Source organism: Pongo abelii, chromosome 6 (genome assembly GCF_028885655.2).
Source record: "Pongo abelii isolate AG06213 chromosome 6, NHGRI_mPonAbe1-v2.0_pri, whole genome shotgun sequence".
Lineage (NCBI taxonomy): Eukaryota > Metazoa > Chordata > Mammalia > Primates > Hominidae > Pongo > Pongo abelii.
The window spans coordinates 112,792,501-112,816,746 of NC_071991.2; the positions used below are offsets into that span (position 1 = coordinate 112,792,501).

A 24,246-nucleotide genomic window follows, 5' to 3' on the forward strand; every position below is an offset into this window, starting at 1 on the left:
CAGTTGTGTTCAGTTGATAATGAAGGGCCTGCCTTGAATTGCATTAAGCACAGAAACAGGTGTAGGCCCCAAGGATCCATTAATTACCTTAAGCAGCAGGGGCTGCCTAGCACCAAATCCCAGGACTGAGCAATGGGAGGAGCATTTTAATTTACAAGGCAGAACACAGCTTAGGGGGGAGAAGACAGAGCTCTCATCCTCATTGAAGCAAAACAGCAAATACATGTCAGGTTATGGGTGGCCATTACCAGGGAGACAAAACCAAGTCCCATGACTGTGTGAGGCCAGACAATTAGAACAGGCCATGGAAACAGCAGGAGGAAGATACGCCAGGACATGGAGCCAGGTTCATGACACTGAAACAGACCACTTAATGCTCCACTAGAGTAGGAAGAGAACCGTGGCTTCCTGAGCCTTCTTTGAGTAAATGATGGTCCAAAAGAATAAAAGCTTCTATGTTAAGAAAAATAAAAAATAAAAAGCCTGCAATGATTTAGTGAAGGTTTGGAAATGGCTTCAATCCATATATCCATATGCCAAAGTAGCTAGCTCTCCAGAGCCCAATGTATAAGAGTTACATACACTTTTAGCTCCAAATAAGAAGACTATTTATTTAATCCCCAATTGTTTTATGGAGAAATTACTATGTGAAAATTACCTTACTAGATACAGAGGGCCAAATAAATTGAGATTAGATAGAATGCTATTCTGGAGAAAACATATATCAAGCAGGTGAGCTAAGACATGTATACACTAAGATGGGCAGCTAGGCAGGATTATTATTATTATCAGAAAGAGTTAAGTCTGAAAGATATAAGTCAAAGATTCACTGGAGTTTAGGAGAGAGAGAAAGAGAAATGAAATACACACTCTTGGTGGATGACAGCAGAAGCTTTTATTAAGAAAGGTTTGTATTCTAGGTAGGCTTTCCTTAGGTTTAATTGGCAGGGAGGATAGTCTTGGTGAAAAGAATAAGCAATGTGTTTGAAAAAGGTTTGAAGTCTAGTTTGGCTGGTGTGTCATGACTTGTAGGTCAAGTGCATGACCTTGAAAATGATTATTCCCTTAAACTTTGTGCCCCTAGCACTCACTTGCCTCACCTTAGTCCTGGCTCTGCTGGCAAAAGTAGTGGGTTGGTACAGGGAAGATGAAGTTTCACACCATGAGCCAGGCACTTTACATACATTATTTCATTTCATCCTCATAATAACTCTATGATATAAAAAAGGAAATTGAGTTTCATAGAGTTTAGACTAAGTGGTCTTTCTTTTTTCCAAGCCCTACCCATTTTTCTATATTAAAATAAGTGGTCCATCAGTTTTAAAACTCATTTTTTTAATATGAAAATGTATACTAACACCCCAATACATACAACAATACAATATGTAGCATTGTTGAGTTGCTCTGATTGAAGTAGAAGTGGATACTGGAGCCCACCCACACCAGCTTAAGTCAATTGCCCTATTCCCACCCACATACCCACCCTGTCTCCTCCCTTCCCACTCTACCCATTGCTGTAGCAGAAGTACTTGAAGAAGGAATTTTGAAAACTCTGCATCCTTTCAGTCATTTATTCAACAAGCTTTGAATATCTAGCATGTCCTAGGAAGTGTGCTATGTGGTGATGATAGAATGTTGACTACAGGTGACATGGCTCCTGCTTCATGATGCTACCAGTGTGACTGCAAACAAAGATCCGGTGAGGTCGTGAAAGTGAAGCCAGAAAGGAGCTCTACAGCCAGAGTACTGAAGAATTTGAATACTAGGCTAGTGTAGTTTATTTAATATCATTGGAAGTTTTTGTTATTGTACTTAATATGGGAGTGATTCATTTGAAATGCCACTTAGGTATATTAACATAAGAATATAATATATAAGATGGGTTATGGCTCAAGGGGTGAAATTTAAAACTTTTGTAATTAGGAGACTGTGATAACAATATGAATGGGAAATATCTAGTCTCAAGTCAGGTGGGAATAAAAAGGATGGAAAACAAGGATGAATGTAAACCATAGTTGAGAAAGTGATATACATTATTTTCAATGATAGTCTAATTGGTAGTGACTGATTGGATGTTGGGTTCAAAGGAAAAGGTGACACCTACATCATAGACAGAATTATGGAAATAGAAAAGCCAGAAAGATAAAAGGGGCTGACTTTTTATTATATTTTATTTGGTTTATATCTAAACCAAATTATTGCCCTCTTATTCTTACAGACACACCCCCTTCAGCTAACATAGGATATGAGCTTCAATTCCAGAAACTCTTAGGCATTCACCAATGCAATCAGGGCATCAGTTGTCAGAGCAGGCCATTTGTGCAGCCAACATCAAATTATCCAGTACTCGCTATGTTCCAGGCACTCTGCTTTGCTTTCATTGCCTTGTCCTCCAGGAGCTCACAGTCCACTGGGGAAGAGAAGCAGTTAGCAAAGCATTCTAATACAATGTGGAAAGTCGATAATAGAGAGAGGAATAAAGCGTCTTGGCTACATTAAGAAGGGAATACTAACCCTGCCTCAGGGAGCCTAGAAGGACTTCACTGAGGAAATAACATATGCATTAATCCTTGAAGAATGAGCAATAAGTAGTCTACCAGGCAGAGAATTTCATTAAAAAAAAAAAGATTTTATGCATGGAGAGAGAAACACCAAAATTATGAAAATGCGAGAGAGAATAGCATGTCTGGAGACTAATAATAAGTAGTCTTGTGTTGTTCAAGTATAATATATATGGTGTAGAATCATGGAAATCATGAAGAGAAGCCTAGAAAGTTTACCTGAGGACAGATGATAGAGGGCTTTGTATGCTGGGCTGAAGAGACATTTTTCTTTCTTTTTTTTTTATTATTTTTTTTTTTTTCAAAATCTCTGTAAGAATTAACGTGTTAAAGATTTTGGGGTAAGGGTGTGATGATTAGATTTTTACATTAAAAATTATGTATCTGGCCACCTTATGAAAAATAGATTGAATGAAAAAATAACTGAGAGCAGAGATTATATAGTTAAGTCAAGAGAAGATGGCATTGTATATTAATCTGAATAAATATCAATAGTCCAGTTTCAATTCATGTAAACCAAGACTCATAGTGAGCTTTCCTTTCAAAGGAAGATAATGTAGGCTATGGAAATACGAAGTCAGAAAACTGATTCTTGGTAATATAAAGAGCCATTTTGAAAAAAAAAATCTGAAAATAATGATATCACAGTGACCAAGGGAAAAGACATCTTTAAGAAGGAGAAAGCAATAAATAACTTTAAAGACCAAGGAAGAGTAAGTCAAATTAGAAGTAAAAATATTCATTGGATTTCTTAAGAGTGAGCTTTTTTTGATAATTATTTTTCATAATCGTTTTTGAGGAGTGGTCAAAAGGATACCAGGTTAGAGAAGGCCAAATAATCAATATACGGTGAGTAAAGAGTGTAACCTTCTTTATAACATTTTTCTTCTCCACCAGTCCTACAAACTTCATCACATGGTGATGTGAATAGTGAAAGAGATTACAGCATTCTTCAGACTTCTCATAGTGTCCAGATTACTTCCAGTTGTGAGTAATTTCCAGCAGAATCTAGAGCATTTATTCTCAGAACAGGATGTGGTATTACTTATATTTAACTTTAAAGGGGAAAATATTCTATAACAAAATTAAACTTATGTGACTTATTCCAAGTTAGTTTTGTGTACTTGCTATCTACAACTTTTTCATTTCATCCTATCTGAAATATCTGTGTCTTCCAGTTTTTATTTTAACACAAATCTACTTCTCTCACCACGTAAGATAAAGGAGGTTGTGAGGAAGCAAAGAAAACCAAAATAAAACCAGTACACTTGTGTTATAACAGAACTGCAATTGAGAATAGGGCTGTGTGCAAATATCCTTAAGTAGTTGATAGTAATATAGAAAAAAATTCTGACCTTGAAGTCAGTTAATTTGCTTCTAGTCCTACTTTTGCCAGTATACCTTTTCTGACATTTTGGAGTATTACCAAACCTGTTGGGACCTCAGTCCCTTTATTCTTAAAATCAGTGATTTTACTGGTTTATCTTTAAGCTGCCTGTTTATTCAGAATTCCATAGCAGGTTATCAGTTTGTTAAAAAAAAATCAGTCACAGTTGATTTTTCTTTATTTTTTAACTTTACTGAAAACCTCATTAATCTTGTCAGGTCCCTTTTAAAGAACATAATATATAGCATTTAAAATCCACCATTTCTTAATTTTTCCTTCAACTTCTCAAATATTTTTCATTTTATATTTTGAAGCCATATTTTTAGCAGTATAAAAATTGTAAATTGTTGTATCTTTCTAGTGAATTGAATTTTTTATCATTCATTATTTATCACCTCTGTTTTTGGCTAGCAATGCCCTTTCTTCTAAAGTCTACTTTATGAAATGGTAATATAGGATACTAACATTTATTTTTTTTTTAGTATCTATTGGCTAGCAGTTTTTTGTTGTTGTTGTTGTTGTTGTTACTATAGATATAGTTGTAACCTTCACTTCATTCTGATGTCTTTGTCTCTTAACCTTAGAATTTGGTATTTTTATATTTACGATAATAATTGACAAATTTGAAATAGTTTCTATCCTTTTAATTGGGCTTTCTATTTGCTCTTTTTTCTATATGTCATTTGTTCCTTTATCACTTTTTCTGAATTGATGCAGAGTGCTTCTGTTGTTCTTTGCTTACATGTTTGTCTACTCAGCTCCCACATTTTTTCATTCTATTAGTTTGGAAGTTACTCATTCTACCTCTGCTTTTTAAGTGGTTATCATCAAAATATTAGCATACAGATATTATTTTTCATGTCCTGAGTTAAGGTATATCTATTCTCTCTTCCCAAACAATATGAGGATCTTAGAGTATGTTATCTCCCAACTTATATTTTTATCCAATACTTTAATTCTGATATTTAACATCAATACATTTTGTCTTATGCCATTACGTTTTGTTTAAATTAAACTTATGCTTGCTATTTTCTCTGATTAACATTTTTCTGTCACTCTTAGTTTTTTAAATGATTAACATCTTCATGAAACTCATATTCTAAAACTTTAGAAAGAACTGTTCATAGTAAGATTGCTTAATTATATCTATCTATCTATAGTTTTTGCTTTACTCTTATTCCTGAAAGGTGATTTTACAATTCTATGTTTGAAGTTATATTTTCTCAGAATATTAAAGATATTATCCCACAGCTTTCTGGCTTCCACTGTTGCTACTGCAAAGTCAGATAGTCTAATGGTTGTTGCTTTGTAGTCCATCTTTGTTCTCAGCCAACTTTTCTTCTTTCATTATAGTGAGTCATGGACAGGATGCCTTTTGATTTATTCTTCTTTGGATTGGTTGAGCTTCAAATACGGTGATTTTATAGCTATTAATTACTTCATTGAAGATGACTTTTTCCTATTCATTTTATTCTCTATAAAACTCAAATTACATATATTAAACTTCTAACTCTATTTTAATGTCTTTTAGGATGCCTTTTGTAGGTCTCATTTCTTTATTTCTGCTTATGTCTGAAACTTTATTTCGTTCTATCTTCCATTTCAGAAATTCTCTCTTTACTTGTGACTAATCTATTTAATTGTTCTAATCAGTTTCTGATTTCATTTTTTTACATTTATATTTCTATGACTGTCTTTGACAATACTGCCTTGATAGTTGTAATAATATCTTGTTCTTTGATCATACGTTTCACTCTTTTATTTCTTTAACTGTTTACTCATTTTATATTTTCTATATGATAATTCCAATATCTGCAGATTTTGCTGGTCTGATATTACTGTCAATGGTTCTACTGAAGATAATTCATGGTGGCTTGTTCCTTTATATACGTGCTTTATAATTTTTTCCTTACCCTGAGCTCCTATTCCTTGGAATTGTATGTGTGAGAAAATTTAATGTGTCTGAGTTTTTTGCTTCGTGCAGATACCTGAAGACACAATCAACTTAAAACCACATTTTATTAAACGAAGAGCTTAAATTTTATGGCGACACAAAGATAATATGAATTTGAAATCCAAGCCTATGTATCTTGGGATTATCAGTTCTCAGTATATATATTTACCAGTCTCTTCTGGCGTATGTCTGTCTATCAATCTATCTAGCACGCTATCATCTATCTATTGTCTATCTATCCCTATTTTTATCTATGTATCTATCTCTATTTCTATCTAATCATCTATCTTTCTCTATTTCTATCTATGTTTCTATCTATCTCTATCTATATAGTTTTGTTTTTAATTTTGAGACCAGCCATTGATTGTCTCTTAAAGTTATAGACTTATATAGAGATTTAAAGTCTTACTTCCTACCTTGCAGAGATCCTAGTCTTCGCAGTCAGTCCTTCTCCCACGGATCACTCAAACTAAAGATTCAGGCCACTGCGAATTCATAAATATTCTATGGCAGCCACAAGTTTTAATACTGATTTACCTCTGAATTTATAGTTTCCCATTATTTTTAGACTCTAAGTATTTTCTTTTCTCTCTTGAAAATTCAGGTTGGTTTTATGGCTCATATCATTTTCTCTTTATCTCTAAAATCTGTATATTATATTTTTGTTTTTTATTAAGACTTTACAAATATGTTAGTTCCTTCCATCATCTAAATCAGGAACCAGCAAACTATAGCCTACAGGTCAAATGCAGCACACTACCTCTTTTTGTAAATACAGTTTTATAGGAACACAACCATGGTCATTTATTTGTATACTTCTATGGCTGCTTTTACACTACCATATCAGAGTTGAGTAGTGGCTACAGAGGCCAAATGATCCACAGAGCAGAAGATATTTACTGTCTGCCTTTTGCAGAAGTGTCATGACCCTTTGATCTAAATTATCAGCAACTTGTTTATCTTAAAACAAATATCTTGGACTTCAAGTAGCAGTATTATTTAATTTTGGCACTTCTTTACTTAATGTATGCATGTGTTCAGTATAGGTTTTTCATATCACTGCAGAAGATTAGAACTTCTTTTATGGTATGAGCTGTATGTCTAAAAGGTTTTAGTATCAGATCCATCATAGAAATATACTCAATAAATGCCTTTGATGATGATGATGGTGGTGGTGGTGAAAGGGATGGTGATATCTTGAATTCCCATAATTTTCTAATCCATGACAGATATAAGAACAGATATCATTTGAGAGAGTTAAATGTACTTGTCAAGTCATTTTGGAATGTGGTAAATCACTTTAATTGGGTACGTTTTGCCCCCAGGAATCTTAATTGCTTATGTTCTCTGACATTCTTACTGATAAAACTCATTGCCATAGATTAAAGCTGTGAATGTTACTCACTTTCTAACATTATAGCTTTTATTACAGGGGAATATCCATACTATTTGTATAATATCCCATGTTCTTCCACAAAGAAAGAAATACACATTTGCATAGAAACAATGCAATATTCTAGTGATAGCTCTTCACTATCTATTTTTAGAGTGCACATAGCCCAATTGTTCCGGTCCACACTGAAAAACAGGTAACATTATACATTTTTTTTTAAACTGAGTTCTTTTTGAAAATGTTTCGATAGAAGATGGAGGTGCAGCCTGCAAAAGTTTAAAAAAAAAAAGCAGCTGAATGAAAGATATTCTCATAAAGGAAAAAGTGAAGTATGTTAGAAAACTTTAGCCATGATATTGGGAACACGGTACTTGGCAAGAGAAGCCAGAAGTGAATGAATGAATGGTATTTGCTAGATAGAAGAAAGTGCCAAGTTAAATGAATCTAGAATACTTGAAAAATGTCCCTGATGGAGGGATAGTGTGCTAGATATAAGGGACAGTTGTCATTTGCTAAAACACATGAGTGACATGTCCCAGAGAATGAAGGGAAGTGCCGGGCATAGTGGCAGCTGGCGTAGAGACTATGGACAGCAGGATTTTTACAGAGCAATGTTGTTCATGGTTAGTAGTGATCTGTGGAAAATGTAAGTGAACAGTTTTGACAGAGCCGCATGTGAAAGGGAATAAACTAACTAGAATATCTGGCTGCCATGCAACTGACTAAGAGAAAGCTATATGGGTACAAAATCAAGATGTAATATATTCGAAAACCAGGCAGTAAGTCTGAGAAAGGAAAAGAAGAAATATATTCTGAGCCAGAAGTGAGAGGCATAGCATTTTCATTCAATACATTTAACTGGCATTTGTATGACGATCATTTATATTAGAAAAAAAGTACAATGTTCGCGTACTTCAAAACATCATGTTGTACAAAGTAAATACAAACAATTGTATCTGTCAATGTAAAATAATAATAATAAAACAGTAACAACCGAAAATGTATTGTAGGATACTAATGAATAAGTTACAAGAAGTTATAGTGTGCAAAACTTTACCATTTGCTTATTTCACTGTTTAAACCATTTTTCTTCCCTTGGTATGGACATTCTTAAGTAAAGAGCATTTGCCGAATGAGCACCATGCACAGAACATGCTTAAAGGACTTACGGAGAGAGAGAAATAAAGTGGAGGTGATTCTGATTACGAGATATAAGATTCTGGTTTAAATAAAATGTATAAACAAATAGCACAGACCACTGAAAATGAATATAGGTGTTGGGGTCTAACATAAATATATCTGTCAATGTTAAGAGAGGTATGTCAGATAATTGCTTTGCAAACGTAAAATGCTACATGAAGGTCAATATTGCCAAGAATATTTGTTTTAAATGTATTAAATATATGTTTTAAAGTTATAACATATAAAGAGTATATGTTATAAAGCAAAAGAAAATGAAGTCTCTCTGGGGTTTCCTAATAATAACCCCAGGATTTGGGTTTGATGGGAAAGAAACATGGGCTTTTTTTCTAAAGAATCGTTATTTTAGAAATCTCATTTCTGATCTAAACTTACCTATGTTTATTGACCATCAAAGCTCAGTACAAGGCCTAATTGTTTTTAACTTAGGCACAAGGCCTATCTTTAGGCTGTTCCTAAAATATAACTGAATGTTTGAAATATAATATCTTTGTTAGCTCTGTTTGTGATTTAACATGCTTACAATATATCTTAGTATAGAGGCTATTATTTTCATAAATCCCATAAAACAATGAATAAATATTTGGAAGGAGGGTTTAATAGATGACATCAAAACGATTCAACAGAGTATTTATGAAAAGTATGACAAGCTGCATATGAAAAGGGCTCTCAGAAGTGCTGACAATACTACTGAAGCAGATTACCTTAAAAGAAAACACATATGGTTCCATTTTGTGCCTTCTTGCTCAACTAAATATGTTTAGAAGCACAAGCTTGCAACCTGCTGAGTGGATCCTATTTTATCCATATGTGGATTACAGAACTAAAGAGGAGACAGCTAGAATTCTTATTCAGTTATTTTTCTACAACTCAAGATGTAAAGTACGAGCAAATATTGGAATTCCCTATTCTTTATACAGGTTCACAGCCCAAAATTCATTTATTTCTCTTTTGTGGACTACCTATTGACCGTCCTTACTTCCCCAATCCCTGTGACCTATGGTCCTCTAAAACTCAGATCTTTTACAATGCGACATCTCTAAATTGGGAAACAGAGCATCTTTTGTGGAGACAAAGGTAATAGCCAATTATCCCTTCACTCTCTTGCTACAATCTCCCCCATTAGCATACTCTATTCTTTTCTGCTATAAAACAAATCACCAACCTGACTTCTCACTCCAGTTACTGTCCTATCTCTTTTCTCTTTCACAGTCAAATTTTTTACCTGTATTATCTACTCTTACTTCTCTATCACTTCCCTACCCAAACTCTCCTTATAACACTCCAATCTGCCTTTCCTTCAAAACTGTTTTGAAAAGTAACAGGCTTAGTTATCAATAGCTTTGATGTCACTAATTTTTGTCCTCTCAATTTCTCAATCTTCTTAACTTTTCTCAATACTGTTGATTATGTCCTTATTTTTGATACATTTCTCAGCTTCTGTGACGTGAGAATTTATGTTATTTGTTTGTCCTACTCATCCCACTGTAGCTACTTCTTCACCTCACCCTACCTTGGATATTAAAGTCTTAGGTTCTTAAAATCTTCTTAAATCTTCTGGTTTTAAAAGCTGGGGTGTCTTAAAGCTCTGTCCTAGACTATTATCTACTCACCATGCACTCTTTTCAAAGACATCCTGATCCAGTACTCTGGCTTCAATCATCATCTATAGAAGATTTATGTCATCTCTAGCCTAGGCTTCTCCTCTGAGCTACAGATACAGTTTTCTGCCTATTTGATATCCACTCCCTCATGTTTCAAAAGATACTTCAGGCCACATAAGGCTGAAAGTGTCCCATGCAGCATGGTCCACCTCCCCATCTCAATGTATGACCTCACTCTCCTTTCAGTTGTATGAGCCAGGAACATAGGAGTAGACATGTACTCTTCCTGTCCAAAGAATCTGCAAGATTTGTCAGCTTTATCTCCTTCATATCTCTGGAATCTACCTGTTTCTCTAAAGCTTTGTTAGTAATACCCAGCGCAGATGTTTCACCTCTTCCAGATCAAAAATATCTCTTGAATTCTGCCTTCTTTTCTCAACACTCATCGTGTTTTGTCATTAACTTGAACTACTGAAGCGAGCACCTAGCATGACTCATTGCCCCAATTTTTCTTCAATTCAGATAATTATCTACGATACTATCAGAGTTATTTTTATTTTTTTAATTTTAAAAATGTAAATTATCACCTGGTTATATTTGTCTAATCTTTATTATTAATTGAAAATTTTAAATATTTGTCTTAGCTGCTGCCTTCACAGTTTATTTGTAACCTCTGTCCAATATCATCTCACAAAATTCACCAACTTCAACTACAATTACAAACCATAATGAGGATCCTTGTCACCTTTCTCTGGGTTTTTCCATTTCTTTTATGGTTTTTAAGCTTGATGATTTATCTGTCTTGCACACTTCTCTTCATTCTCCCAGACACAAGTCAAACTACAGGAATCTATCAGACTGCACCAGGTAGAGAACTCTTTGTTAGTCTTCTGTGCTTCTGTACCTCTTGAACTATATATTCTAGGACAGAGTCTGGGAAACAGCTTTGAGAAACTTCAACCTTTAAAGCCAGAAGAGAGGTAGGATGAGGTAAAGAAGTAATTACAGTGGTATGAATAAAACAAACAAACAGCAGAAATTCTCATGTCACAGAAACCAAGAAAATGTATCAAAAATAAGGGAGTAGTCAATAGATTTGAGTAAAATTAAGAGATCAAGAAATTGAGAGGACAAAATATTAACAACACAAAAGCCGTTGATGACTAAGTCTGTTATTTTTCAATACAGTTTTGAGGGGAAGGCAGATTGGGGTGTTCTAAAGGGAGTTTGGGTAGGGAAGTAATAGAGATAGAGTAGACAACACAGGGAAAATTTTGACTATGAAAGATAAAAGAGATAGGACTGTAACTGAATTGAGAAGTGGGGTTGGGTGACTTGTTTTATATGAAAAGAATAGAGTATGCTGATGGGGGAAACTGTAGCAAGAGAGTGAAGGGATAATTGCCTATCATTGCCTTTGTCTCCACAAAAGATGCTCTCCTTCCCAATTTAGAGACGTCCTATGGTTTTAAAAAAATATATACTGAGTTTTAGAGGACGAAAGGTCACAGATGTGAGGGGAGTAGGGATGGTCAACAAGTTTTAGTATGTACCATGCTATAATTTCAGATTCTCTGTTTTTATGTATTTCTTCCTAATTACACTATGAGCTTCATGATGGCAAGGTTTGTTTTAGTCACTTTTAGGTGCTTATCACCTAGCATCTTTAGGTATCTCGTACATAATAGGTGCTCAACGAAATTTCTAAACTGAAAATCAGAATATTTATAAAATCATAAAACATAAGATATAAGAGCATATTGAATACATATGTTTGATCCCTTGCTAAACAAATATCAAGTTAGACGGTGGGACAATATAAATGACATGTTATTATCAATACCATGAAAGGAGAGCAGTTTTAGTTAGTGACCTTTAGACACTGAGTTAGCACGGTAGAAATAATGATTTTAAGTCTAGTTTACAGTTTAAGTTTTCTGTATCTGAAATGCTTGGGAACGGAAATGATTCAGATTTCAGATTTTTTTGGATTCTGGAATATTTACATATACATAATGAGATATCTTGGGGATAAGACTCAAGTCTAAATATGAAATTTATTCTATGTTTCATGTACACCTTATACATGTAGCCTTAAGGTAATTGTATATAGTATTTTAAATAATTTTGTGTATGAAACCATTTTTGAATGCATTTTGACTGCAATTCTTCACATGATGTTGGGTGTAGAATTTTCTGCTTTTCATATCATGTCCATGCTCAAAATACTTTGAATTTTGGAACATTCATTTTGGATTTCAGGTTTTTGGATTATGCTCAACCGGTATTGGGAGTTACTCAGTAGGCAAATTTGAAGTCAGAGCCAAGGGGAAAAAAAAAACAATAAAGAGGGCAGCTAGGATATGTGCGTGCTTAAGACACATTCTAGTGGACAATATTTTGGGGTGGCCACTTTTTGAAAGTATGAATCTCTACTCCCTGAGCACTTTACCTCGATCCGTGTGTCTTTAGTCAAATGCTTTAATTGTTTCAGATATCTGAAATTACAGATATCTGAAATACTAAGATTTCAGATCTAGAATACTAGAATACTAAAGATTACAAGATCTTTAATGTCTATATATATACACATACATACATATATACACATATATGTGTGTGTATATACACACACACACACACACACACACACACTCTCTGTGTCTCCAGCACTTCCTCCAAAGCTCCAAGTACTTCCTTCAGGCATTTTGAACCATTTATATTTTGAATCATTTGAACTGGTATTTCTGTTCATGCTCCATGTTCTTTCTCACATCTTTGCCTCCTTTTTGCATTTGCTTTACCCTCTGCCTGAAATACTATTCTCTCTTCCCTTCTATTCCTAAGATGTCCATTTAGCTTTCCATTCCCCTAAAAACTTTCCATGACTTCAGAAACTGGGTTAGATGCTGTATTCATTTGTTTTCACACTGCTATAAAGATGCTACCTAAGATTAGGTAATTTACAAATAAAGGAGGTTTAAGTGAATCACAGTTCTGCATGGCTGGAGAGGCCACAGGAAACTTACAATCATGGTGGAAGAGGAAGCAGGCACCTCTTACATGGCAACAGGCGAGAGAGAGAGAGAGAGAGCATGAAGAGGCAAGAGCCCCTTATAAAACCAGATCTCGTGAGAACTCACTCACTATCCAAGAACGGCATGGAGGAAACCACCTCCATAATCACTTCCCACCAGGTCCCTCCCTTGACACATGGGGATTATAGATCGAGATGAGATTTGGGTGGGGACACAGAGCCAAACCTTATTAGATGACCCATTTATGTACGACCAGAGTATTTGATATTTCTTCACATGATGGCATGTATTAAACTACTGTGTGGTTGCCTATTTACTTTTCTGTATCCATCCTAATTATAAATTGAAGGATAAGTACTCCATGTCTTAATTCTAGTTATCTCATCAATACCCACACTGTCCCTTCACATAGTAGAAAATCAATAAATGTGTGTTGAATGATTACCTATGCTCATTCATTTGTCCACCAGTTTTGTTAGAAATCTGTCATTTCTGCCTGCTTCCTCTATCAAGTAAAAGGCCATATGCTGAGCTGGAAGAGCCCAGAATGTAATCTCCTTCTTTTCTCTACATCTGATTATTGGGGTCATTCTCTTGCAAAACCAGACACCTTTGTTGTGGCCTTTTGCCTGCTTTAATCAAGTCAAATTTGCTGATCCTGCAAATTTCTTTTGACATCACAAGTGCCAGATTTTTGACCCACCAAGGTCATGGATATCACTGGTTTCCTGGTCCTTGATTTTATGGTTGCTGGCTTGTCAGCTTGCTGCTAAGAACTGAGAGTTCACATTATTTTGTTGCCACCTTAACCTGGGGTCTTCTGGACTCTTGATTTACAACAATCTTAGGAACTGCATATTTAGTTTCATGGTCTCAGACTGAGGTCTCAGTCCAGTTTCCCATTGGTTCCAGTCCCTTGCCTGATTGATTGATATGCTCCTGCAAAAATGGATTAAAAAACTGGTACTTACATATAACTTAAAAAATCATGAGGCTATTGAAGTTTGAGAAATGGCTTAAAATAAACATCAGTGTAAAAAGTGTTAATAAGATGTTTAATTATCTTCCATTAGCTCTTAAAATGGAATAAGAATGAATTAATATTTTGTTTTTCTACATTAGAACTTATGGGTGATTTAAAAATAAGACATTTATTGTAAGACTGAGTGTTACAAAGGTAAGTATTACTATTTTGGCAGTATATATTTGATCCATAAGTTAGTATTTGTAGAGGATTGGGGTACCTGAAACATACACAGAAGCATGTGTTCTATGGTGCAGAGGATGCTGAGTGTTTGCTCATGGGACAAGTGGGAATTAAATATCTCATGTTTAGCCTCTGATGTTTTGTATTCAAGTTTCTGAGCCCAAGTTGAATTTCAGTAAAGACCTATAACCTGGTAGAGCAACAGCAACAAGTATCTGGAGCCAACCATAATCATGGTAAACAAGAAGATATCATTCAAGATCAGGACAGGTAACTAAGGCAAGGGCCTCACAACAAGTTTCGCAGGTTAAAAAAAAATGAAAATGCCCACTGAGGAAATTCCGTTGGCAAAGGAATGGGACAGGGTGGAGTTTGTGCATTAATGGGGGGTTCTGTAGGGGGGAAGTTTAAGATGACCGAACAGATAATTATATATAAGACTGGAGAGAGACACACACATTTGGTATTTCATGACAATGCCATTAAGAAATAAATTGACATGTTTGTGTAGAACCTTCTGCCTTAGGATTGCAATTGCCTGTAGTAATATTGCAAAACTTGTTTCCTTGTTCCAATGAAAACAAATATGAAAAAAATGGGTTTTTTGCATGTTTGTTTTCCTGAGAACATACTACTGCCATCTTTATATTTTTATATACGTTATCCTCTCATCTTAGGAGACATGGACCCCTTGAAGGAGTGGCCTGGGCTGTCTTCCACTTATGTTTTATTTATGTATCTGTTTTGTCATGGAGAACTTTAGGGCCATATAAAAAAAACAAGATGGTACATACTGAAGATGCATGGACAATTAGAAATTGCAAAAATAATGATATTGCTTTGGAAAAATTACATCATGATACTCTGGAAAACATACTAAACCACATAAAAATGACATAGGTTTAATATGCTGCATTAATCATCACAGTAGAAGAGTTCACCTAAAATCTGTTATTGAAAAGTTGGTGATAAGTAGACATTAACTCCCTAGTGTTCTTGTAAGTATGAATTGACCACTCACAAATTGTATTTTAGATATAATATTTTTCATAATGTATATTTTATTTGAAACAAAATATAAGGCACAGGATGTAGGTGTACAGTGTAGGATTTCATAAGAAGGGAACAATTTCAGAAAGCTTTAAACCCTACTTTTCCTTACAATGTCAGATATGCTTTTAGTGCCTTCATTAAAGACTTTTGTAAACATATAAATTTGTACTTGTTAGTATTTTTTTACTGTCATTTACCTTTCTACTATAGTCATATAGTAATGACAGTTTACATTTGATAGTTCTCAAAAGTCCTGAACTAAACTCTGAATGCCATTATAATATTCAATGCTTCCCCAACTCCCAATGTACGCAAGAGAAGAAATAAGCTTAATAAAACATTTTCCTTTAAATATCCACCTCTGTATATTCTACCTCTTTGCTAATTTCCCAAATCTCAACACACAATGCATGCATGGATGAATGAATGAATGAATGAATGAATGAATGAATGAATAAAATTAGGGCCGCTTAAGTGAATCACCTCTTTGTCTTGTGTTCCTTTGGGAAATACTCCGGACTTCTGAGGACCAATCATTCCTCATAACAGATACATGAACAATTTCCCTGTCTCTAGTACACACATGTATACATAGCCTACTGCCCTCTGTTTTTCCCCCCACAATTCTTCATTAAGAGGTGTTTGTTTGTTTTTTGAGATGGTGTGTCACCCTTGTCACCCAGGCTGGAGTGCAATGGCACAATCTTGACTCCCTGCAACCTTCACCTCCCAGGTTCAAGCGATTCTCCTGCCTCAGCCTCCCAAGTAGCTGGGATTACAGGCATGTGCCACCACGCCTGGCTAATTTTGTATTTTTAGTAGAGACGGGGTTTCACCATGTTGGTCAGGCTGGTCTGCAACTCCTGACCTCAGGTGGTCCACTTGCCTCGACCTCCTAAAGTGCTGGGATTACAGGAGTGAGCCACCATGCCTGGCCATTCAGAGGTTTTTATGTATGTTTTTATCATTGTATTTAAGGTCATTTTTATCAGTGGGCCAAATAAATTTTCCTTTTGAATTCTTCAAGATCTCTACTTTCAAATGCATTTAAAAAATTAGTAGAACACTTATAACTACTTTTCATAGATACATATATAGATGAGTATTTATATAAACACATATCTAAACATTTATACCCACATGAGTATAGATATATCCATGCTTATTAGCATTGCTGTTTACTTAGAAAAAAATTACAAAAGGACACAAAGATAGAGACTTCAAAAATAATAATTATATTTGATATCAGTTAAGTTTATGATGAACAAATACAAACTGAGACAAGATTTTTGCAGCTGTAATCAGCAAATTATTGACAATATAAAGCTTTTTTTCAGAGTTAATGTATGTATTTCTAGTCACCGAGAGAATTGAGGCTCTTTCAGGGAAGGAACATATAGAAATTAAAGCATGATCTATAGATACTATAATCCAGAAACAATTGAATATGTAATAATTGAAGAGTAAATACAGTCTATGTAATGAGTATATAACTTGATGCAATGACAAAACCTTCTGTTCAAATATTAAACTCTTTATAATCTATGATACAAAATAAGTGATTTATCACATTGCTATTTATCCTGGCAGAACAAAAGTTGTACAAGAATTGAGAGAGCTAATGGAAAATTAATAACAAAAAAGAAGGGCAAAAATGATGCAAATAGTGTGTTGGATGAGATACAGGGTCATAGACATTTGTATAGTCAAGACAGGAGAAGATTGAGAGGGATTTGATCACAGTCTATAAATACCTTACAAGTATCTGTATAAATGAAAGACTGTGATTATTCAAAGTATCAGAAGATAGAAGGACAAGAAGCACTGGTCTGAAACTAAAGAGGAAAATATTTCAGTCTTATATTCTATTAAGAAATACTTTGCCAACAGTAAAAGGATTTGGCATTAGAAATAAAAATCAAGGACAATACATAAAGTTTAGAAAAGGGCTATAAATGATGTTCCTATGAGCACAGAGAATAAATCAGAGATGATTAAAAAATGAATGAAAAACAAGGAGGCTCACAGAATTAGGATATACACTGGTTCAGGATGTGGGAAACAATGGTAACTGCTGTCCTTTCTGATATGTGTTCTTCTCCAGTAATTCTCATCCTACACAATTACACCAGAACTCAGAAGGCAGTCAAAATAAATGGAAAATTTTAGACTGTACTATGCCTAACTATTCTACTGTAGTTTGACACCCAATAATTTCCCATTTTGGCTATGCCAATTGCATTTGATAAAGTGCAATGTAAGGGCAGATGGCTGGAGTTTATGACAATTGATCTACATACATTTATTTCTTGGCTCATACGGAGAGATCCACACACACAGCATACCCTTCATAATTGCTTTAATTATGCAGGTTCAGACTGTGTGCTAAAAATTATGCTTAATAATAATAATAATAAAACAGATCACTGAAAAAAATCTATTTCTTTCCATAAGCAATACTTCTCCTGAGGAAAAAAATACCCAAGAATGAATTATATATTTTATTTTCTGAAAAAATAACTGTAAGAAATAACTGCTAATTCTCTAACTAAATAATGAAACGTTTATTGTTGCTTTCAGACTGTAGTATTGTTCAAACTTTAAATGTTGCTTGCTTCCTCTATTCTCTTCTCTTTTGAGTGGACTTTTTATGGCCTTATCAAAAGCTCTGGGTTTTTTTCGTTCAAAAGAGTTACTTTATGGAATCAAAAGAGGCTTGCTGTTCCCTAGGCATAGGATGTAGTCAAAGGTGAATAAAGGGATTATTTCAACCACGGGAGTGCAATAATAAAAGGAATTTGCTATAGACGCAATTCATTAATTCAGTCTAAAACAAATACACAAAAGAGGAAATAAAAGGTTTAAAATTTTCTCATCACCTTCTATGTATCAAGAGTTGTACTAAGATTTAAGAATATGGTGCGGTGGCTCATGCCTGTAATCCCAGCACTTTGGGAGGCCGGGGTGGATGGATCACGAGATCAGGAGATCAAGACCATCCTGGCCAACATGGTGAAACCCCATCTCTACTAAAAATACAAAAATTAGTCGGGCATGGCAGCACATGCCTGTAGTCCCAGCTACTTGGGAGGCTGAGGCAGGAGAATTGTTTGAACCCAGGAAGCGGAGGCTGCAGTGAGCAGAGATCGCACCAATGCACTCCAGTCTGGGCAACAGAGTGAGACTCTGTCTCAAAAAAAAATATATATATATATGGGAAAGTGCTAGCTAAATATAATTTTGATCCAATCCAGGTAGTTGGCCTAGTTTGTTTTCACTCCCTTAGTTTCCTGTACACCTGAAAAAGTGGAGATTTCTCACATATAATGACTAGTCAGCTAGGTGTATTGATAGGATAGGGAATTGCTAGATGCTACCACTTATGCTGTTGACAAGATTGACCATGCCTTAGGCTGGGTAGAAAGAATAAGTGAAATCCTCTGTCTTTGGGGGCAGAGAATGTTTAGAAAGAACACGTTAAAAGGAAAAGGCAGATTCAAAAGGAATTCAAAGTTGGAGAAGGTGGAAATCACAGAGATAATAGCCAGAAATAAAAATGCAGAAATGTAAAGTTGCAGATTTCTATAATCTGAAATCAGAAAGGAATAGCCATTGGGTTACTAATATGGAATAAAGATGCAGGTGATTGTCCGCAAGGAAGTCAAAAGTTCTTAATTCGTGAAATAAAGTATTTTAATAAATGATACATTAGAGTTAGATGTTCTTTAAATACTTTGGAAATTATGTAAAAAAATAAGAAATACCTTAATACTTTCGGCATTCAAGTGAAGTGAGTCATTCCATTTCAATTTTATATTGAGAGCATTAAAGTTCACCAAATTAAATATAATTCATTCTTTTGTTAGATATTCTTTTGTGCCACATGATTAGATCAACTAGAACAGCAATTGATTATTGAATTTTACTGTCTTAGGCTCAATAGCAAAACGTAACAAATGTTTAAAAATGAATAAAAGGGAGAATCCAAAAAATGATGCAGTGTTTGTAATCTTACTATATTAGCTCTTTGCTTTCTCTTTCTTGCTTCTCTTAAAAAAGGTACAGCTATTGTTTTGATGACTGATAAAATAGCACAGTTTCAAATTCTATCCTTTTCTCTCCCTTCCTCCGCCTTCCTCTGGTCTCCTCTCCTCTTCTCTCTTCTCTCCCTGGCTCTCTTTCTCTCTCTCTCTCTTACATTTCTCTTAATCATGTAATTTGAAATGTTACTTATTAAGTTTAAATCAATTATGTGCCTCCTACTTAAGACTGGCCTGTAATATTATTTCTTAAATCACATATTTTAGAAGACTTCAACACCTAACTAATGGAATTTTTGAAAAACCTATCAAAGTGTTTCAGAACATAAGAAATATATCAATTGGACAGAAACAGTTCTTCATTATGCTTTACACACAATTTTGCTCAACTGCTTATTTTAATTAGAGCAGAACTCTAGCTTCTGCTCATTGGTTTAGCATGAGCAATAAAATGAAGTTTATTTAATTTTCTAAAATAAGTAAAGCAGAGTAAAGTTAATTAAAAGTTAATTACAGAATAATGAATCATCTACTCTTGCTGTGCTAGTGTTGCCCAGATGATTAGATGCCGTTTTCTCTGAATACACTTCCATTCCCACAAGCTGGGCATTCCCTTCGTTCAGTATTTTCATCTGTGTATTTTATTTGAAAAGTTTAGGTTGTCCTTTCCTGAAGATGTCTTTAGGAAATACACACAGACATAGGAGACACACACACACACACACACCCCTTCTTAGTTTCTCTCCTTTTATATGCATTCCTCGGGCATAATTTTCATTTAGACTTCTGATTACCTTTTAAATTTGACAGAATATATCTATAAAATTCATTAGTAATTGTTTCATTTCCCAGCATGGCATGTGTAGTTAACCTTGAAAGACAGATTGGCGTTAACTGTAGTGAACCCAACCTTTCCCAGTATCACAAAGGTCATGGATCTGTTCTTCCTGGTCCTGTGTCTTTAAATAGAGGATATTGTACATATTGGAATTAGAATGCTTTTACTGCTCATTAATTCATCGTTAAAATGATGTTAACTAATCATTCTCTATGAGTCTGGTGCACAGATTTTCTGGCATGAACTGCCTCAGCTTGGCTCCTAGCCACTTATGACTTGCTGAAAACAATGGTATTTATGTTTGTTGTACACTTAAATTTTTTATAAAACTTTGTTGTATTAGGCTCTACAAAACTTTCATTTGGAATGTAGTATGGCTTATACCAAGACTGTCTTATTTTTTATAAATGGATAGATGTATGGGAATACTTGAATTTCAATTTAGCAGCAGGCTTCATATAACATAAGGAATAATGTGTAATACAGATTATATATTCTTATAATATATATATTATATATTATATATATATATCTTATATATAATTCTTACCTTAATTATGCATCTTGAATTGTAGCATGATATATACTAACAAAATGTGACAAATATTGTTACTTAAAAGAAGAGAAAAATGAATTCCTGCAACTCAGGGCATTTAGATTTTTATCGAACATTCACTTTAGCTTTTTTTAGTCATTGATTTTGTGTCCAGTCTATTTAAGAAGCTACAGACTTTTAGTTTTGTAAAATTATATGAGATTCAGGGGCACAAATGTCATAAAGTTGAGTTCCTGGACTTTTCCCTAAAAGTTTATTCTACTCTTTTAGCAATTTTGAAATATAAATTCTATATCCATAATTTTCAACCTTCAATATACAGAGACGTTTATTTCCCAGCACCTTCTTAATCAGATGTTAAATAGCAAAGAAATAGATGCGAAAGATCTGACAAAAAAAAGTTTCAAGAGAATCCTTTAAACGAGTACTATGAAAAGTTGGAAGAGGGTGCAATGTTGTTTTCGCAATTTCTTACTCATTATTGTGTTGTGCCGTTATCTTCACTAGTCAACACATTCCCTGATTCTTTTTTCAAGATTTATTTCCACTGCCTTTATATTTTAGTTACATGTGCAGTATTTTTTTTTCTTTCATTATTATATTCTAATTTTCTGGGTCTCAATTTCCTGGCTTTAAAATGCTGAGAATAGAGGCTCAAAAAAAAAAAAAAAAAAAAAAAAAAAAACAAGAAGGAAAACCTTTCAGCTTAGAAATACTGACTCCTATTTCAACTTTTTTTTTTGTTTTGAGGCATAGTTTCGCTCTTGTTGCCCAGGCTAGAGTTCAATGGCATGCTCTCCACTCACTGCAACCTCCACCTCCTGGACTCAAGCGATTCTCCTGCCTCAGCCTCCGAAGTAGCTGGGATGACGTATGCACCACCATGCCCAGCTAATTTTGTATTTTTAGTAGAGATGGAGTTTTACCATGTTGGCCAGGCTGGTCTCGAACTCCTGACCTCAGGTGATCCACCTGCCTCGGCCTCCCAAAATGCTGGGATTACAGGCGTGAGCCACCTCACCCAGCTCAACTATCATTTTTAAATGTTGATACAAAACTTCACATTCATATCCATCTTGCAAACCCAGATATTGGCTGTTCTTTTCATTTGCTTATGAAAAACTATGCCAAATTGAGAGAGTGCCATTTGTAAGGGGGCCTGCTCAGTGTTTTTTCCCTTTGGTATTATAGTTTTTTTATGGCAATGTTTTTAGATCCATTTGTTTCAGATATCTGACTTTAGTAATATCTTAACTTTTTGGTAGAGAGAAATAAAATAATTCAACTCATGCCATAAAATGAATTATGAGTAGTTCACTGTAACTGAGCGGAAATAAATAGTAGTGTGCATAGAATAATAGAAATTTCCTTTTGTAATATTTAGGTAAAATGAATGTTAAAATGTACTGAGTTTTTGTAAACAGCTTCATATTTTCTTCATTGCTGCAATAGTGCTAGGTTTTGAAGTATTCCTTTCTCCATAGAGAGAAATTTGTGGATTAAAAACTCTAATCTTAACAATTACAAAACATTCTTATGAGCAAATAACACAAGAGAAAAATGTTTATGAATTATAAAGATTATACATAAGAATCTATTGTTTTTATGTTATTACATTATAGCTAGTTTATATATGTTGAGTTCAAATTTTATTATTTGCATGTGATTACTCCAGCTAATGAGTAAGCAAACACCCAGTTGATATGTCAAGATCATCCTGTTAATTTATATATTTAACACAAAATACAGCTGGCAAGTAGTAACACTGAAAAAAAATCAATTTCTCTGAATTTGGACCATAGGAATCACCCATTTGAACCATAATATAGCACAGAAATATGTTTATATAAATTTTTTATACAGTTAATCAGTTATTTTATGTATTATTGAGTATTCACTGATTTCAAGGTTTAAACATTCTCTTAAGAGTGTAAAAATGGAAGCACGATGTGTGGGAACTATAAGTGACCACAGAGGTAACTTACGTAAGCATTATTTATGCTTACATAAATAATGAACCAAAATATGTGTGTGTTAAATATGTTGAGATTATATTAATATAATTAAAATATACTTGAACAACAAGTTTTTAGTAATTATTAGCCATATAGAGTGGGAAAAGCAAGTAAAGAAGTGACTAAATTCTAAACCAATTATTACAGTAGAGTGGAAAGTGTTTCCTTCATTAATATGTAACTTAAAGGAATAATGGAAGACCAATGGACATAATATGTTTGTTAACATATTTCTCTGCTTCACAGCAACTTTCTGCTCGATATACTATAAGAAAACAAAAATTATGCAAAATTAGTCTCAAATGTGTTTAACTGTGCCAGCTAAATTAATCTCTGAAGGAAAATATAAATTCATAAACCATTGCTGATCTGCAAATGTTGCTTAGGGACTCATGCAACACAGTTACATGTTGAACAGATTGGCAATACAGTCCTTCTCCAACATAGTCTTTGAGAAAGAGAAAACTTTTGCTGGATTTTACCCAATATTGGCGTTCCTGCTTCTAAAATCCAAATAAGAATCTGGGCTGCCTTTTTCAGATTCAAGATTTTGTTGGAGACAACAGGGGCATGGCATTAGTGCCTCTCAAAGGGAAATGAAAACCAATGACACAATTAGAACCGTCGCTACAGGTTGCTGTACCACCCACTCTCCACTTCATTTAATCTAACTCACCTCCCTCCTGTCTCTGCCTTCCCCACTATCCTTCGAGCATGCCAGCAACACTCCTGCCTCATGGCCTTCATGGCTTTTCCCTTTTGACAGAACACTCACTTCCTGGATATTTGTATGCCCCTTACTTCACCTCCTTCTGATGTTTGCTCAAATGTCAGCCTTTCTGTGAGGCCTTCCCCAGCTGCCCTGCTTTAAAATTGCAACCTCTGTCTAACTCTTCCAATGGCCCTTCCCTGCTTAAGTTTCTCCCTAGTGTTTATCACTACCTCACATACTATATGATTTACTTAATTATCCCCAACCACTAGAATGTAAGCTCCCTGCAGACAGGGGTTTACGTCTCATTTACTGTCACATTTTCCAGACCTTGACTAATGCCTGGTCCCTAATGGCACTCAGTAAATATTTCTCGAATGAATAAAAATGAAACATTAAAATATCTCATTGAAGGAAAGAAAAGAAATTCTCTCTCCCCAAAGAACAGCATGAATATACAACTCTTTATATTCACGCCTAAATAATACAGCTTGAAGCAAGCTAAATCAAACTCCTAGGCCATTTCTGAGTCTATCATTGAATAAGTCAGATATGGTTTTTTTTCTCTATTTGCAGGCCATATCATTTCCTCGGTTCCATGTCCATTTCCCTACACATCAAACACTAGACTCATGCCAACTGGTAATAGGACAAGGAAAAAGAACACAAGCAGGCAGTATAATCCTTC

At 34.5% G+C, this 24,246-nt stretch overlaps 2 long non-coding RNA genes across 3 annotated transcripts in view; one reads left to right on the plus strand and one right to left on the minus strand.

Annotated features, from left to right (window-relative positions):
* LOC134761785 (uncharacterized) overlaps positions 1–1,465 on the minus strand; it is a 3,129-nt gene extending 1,664 nt beyond the window's left edge. Inside the window, exons 1-2 of the long non-coding RNA XR_010140913.1 lie at positions 1,381–1,465; positions 659–662 (exon numbers count right to left, since the gene is read on the minus strand). This is a non-coding gene — a long non-coding RNA (uncharacterized LOC134761785). The remainder of the gene's footprint in view (positions 1–658; positions 663–1,380) is intronic.
* LOC129060456 (uncharacterized) overlaps positions 1–24,246 on the plus strand; it is a 147,022-nt gene that overhangs the window by 44,523 nt on the left and 78,253 nt on the right. The gene's annotated exons all lie outside the window — the stretch shown is intronic.